This window comes from Carassius carassius, chromosome 4 (genome assembly GCF_963082965.1).
Source record: "Carassius carassius chromosome 4, fCarCar2.1, whole genome shotgun sequence".
NCBI classification, from domain to species: domain Eukaryota; kingdom Metazoa; phylum Chordata; class Actinopteri; order Cypriniformes; family Cyprinidae; genus Carassius; species Carassius carassius.
The window spans coordinates 25,953,680-25,956,376 of NC_081758.1; the positions used below are offsets into that span (position 1 = coordinate 25,953,680).

Sequence of the window (2,697 nt, forward strand, 5' to 3'; positions counted from 1 at the left end):
ACCACATAAATCTAGTAATCACAAAACATCATCTGAAAAATATTCGAAGTGATACGGTGAAAATGATATAATTGAAATAAATTTTCTGTCAAGTATATGTATACATCATTTGATATAGCTAGTAGACAAATAAACTAGTATGCTAAACTAATAAACTAAATGAAACAAGTGTTTATTTTCCTGAAGACCAAATGTCCATAGTTGCAGAAATGTGTATTGATATATTGTATCTAATAGTTTAAAGAGCTCTGGCAGTTGCCTGTCACCTGTAATTTTCTGAACTTCATCTGGCGGCTGTGACTGCATCACTGTGTAGAAAAAGCTCCCTAGAAACCTTTGGGAAATTTTGCAGGCTGTATTTAGTAGCACGGCTTGCTGAGTAAACTCATGTTTAGCCATGAGATTCTGCTATGAAAGTTAGAAAGTTAGAGAAGCTTCACAATGAAGGATGTTTCCCTTAAAGCTTTCCTCTGGAACAACAAAGCACACCCATCTACATATCCAAAGGCAATGGAAAGGAGCTGCTAACTAAAACAGCAAGTTACTGTTAACAAGCCATAAAGATAAATATTTTGCACACATACACACTGTAAATGACTCGGGTTTACATTAGAAATGGTTCATGTTTATATTTGGCAAGCTAAAAGATGTATCCAGAAGGGTTGAATATAAACCATAGTATTGGATTACAAGACAGCCAAACTCTCATAAAATAACACGATATACCTGTAACACAGGACTCTGGTAGAAGTTGTAGGTGCTGAATCACCCCTCCAATACTTACCTGGCAGGGGAGACACCATGATCAAGAAGGCGGTTCACCCAGAGCGAGGCTTGTCCATTGCACTCCGGCCATGCTGACCCCTGTGAATTCCCCAAATGTGGGAATCTCAACGGCATAATTTATGGTATTGGGGGACTGTGTTCGAGGTCTGGGGAAGTCGTGGCCTAGCGGTTAGAGAGTTTGACTCCTAACCCTAGGGTTGTGGGTTCAAATCTTGGGCTGGCAATACCATGACTGAGGTGCCCTTGAACAAGGCACCGAACCCCCAACTGTTCCCCGGGCACCGCAGCATATATGGCTGCCCACTGCTCGGGGTGTGAGTTCATATTTAGTGTGTGTTCACTGCTGTGTGTATGCACTTTGGATGGGTTAAATGCAGAGCATGAATTCTGAGTATGGATCACCATACTTGGCTGAATGTCATGTCACTTTGTCACTCAGTGTGGAGAAGGCCACATTTCCACCAGTTAGTGGTGAGATGTCACTAAATTCATCCGTGCAGAGTGCCATCCTTTCGAACTTAGCCCTTTTTGTCCCTCCTGTACATCTTGCAATAGGAAGCACTGTAATATTGGTACGGTTGCCATGGTCTATTCTCCTCGGTACGCTTGTAGATGGCGAAGCTCTCTGGTCGGCTGGTGTAGAACTTCAAACGGATATATGTGATCTCAAAGGCCTTTTGCTTTGGTAAAACAACAATAACATTAATGTTACATTACAGTTTTTATGGACAGGTCCCACAAAATTCAGTACCTCCGTTATTAATGTAGTCGGATAATTAAAGTCTGGGCCATTAAGGATTTACATCTACATCCCTTAATTTTTATCATATCAGTGGTGATGAGCCAAATTGTGAGTGAGCAGGTGGAAGATTAAACCAAAACAAAATTAAGGACAAATAAGAGGATAAGGCCACTATATCCAGAGCAGAAAGTAGTTTTCTTATGTGTCTGTCTAGAACTCGTGGAGTTTGTGCCTTGAGAAAATGGCATAATTGGTGGTACTTTGTCAGTTTAATTGCTTCTTGGATATAATTGTCCAAATTAACTGAAGAGAGCCTGAGAAGTCTTTAACCCTGGGCTGCTCCAGAGGGAGTTCTCCAGCAACCAGTGCATGCAAAAGATATAACTGTCACAAATAACACGCAGTTATTTTGTTTAAATCCACTAATATTTAGTCAACAAAAAATCTACTGTTGTTCTGATGTATTTTGCAATTTGTTACCATTTCTTTAAAACCAATATGCTTACCACTAGTGTTGCTGCAAGAAAATTTTCTCTAGGTTACGTATGTAACCCTAGTTCCCTTTCAGTCCGTCACGTTCGCCCGAGAGCCCAATCACCTTCGAGTGGTACAAAACTAGCCAATGGTACACAAAGTACCTTGGTCTGCGGGATTTGCATCGCAAGCTCTGCCCCGCAGAGCGGGTATATAAGGAGCAACGCGAGCAACTCGCATTCAAGCTTTCGCTTCGGAGCCGAGCACATCGCTTGCTACAATCACCGGAGTGTTACAAGCAAGAGCTGGTGTTGGTGTGACGGCGCGATTCAGCGGTTCGTCTGGGTTTCCTGCGACAGCTCCCGCGTTCCCCTGAGCGCTTCAACACCTCTGAAAGAGCAATTTCCTTTCACAAAAGAGATACGGGCCGATTTGCGTCTTTTTAAAGATGTCATTTCGCCCGTGTGTTTCTGGGTGCGGTCGATACATCGCTCCTCGTGACGGTCACGATCGCTGTGTCACGTGTCTGGGCTTCCAGCACGCTGAGACTGCGTTCGTGGATGGCTCATGTTCTCATTGCGGGGACATGACCATCTCGGCATTGAGATTGAGACTCGATTACCTTAAAAGGTATAGAGTCCCCTCTGCCACACCCCGTTCTAGCTCTTTTTCTCGTAAGAGGGCTACTTCGGCTG

The 2,697-nt window shown here is 43.3% G+C and overlaps 1 non-coding gene across 1 annotated transcript; it reads left to right on the forward strand.

The window, feature by feature from the left end:
* Window positions 1–776: 776 nt before the first annotated feature.
* On the forward strand, window positions 777–937 carry LOC132140123 (U1 spliceosomal RNA). Its single transcript, XR_009433717.1, has one exon. It is a non-coding gene; the product is annotated as a U1 spliceosomal RNA (small nuclear RNA).
* Window positions 938–2,697: the final 1,760 nt, after the last annotated feature.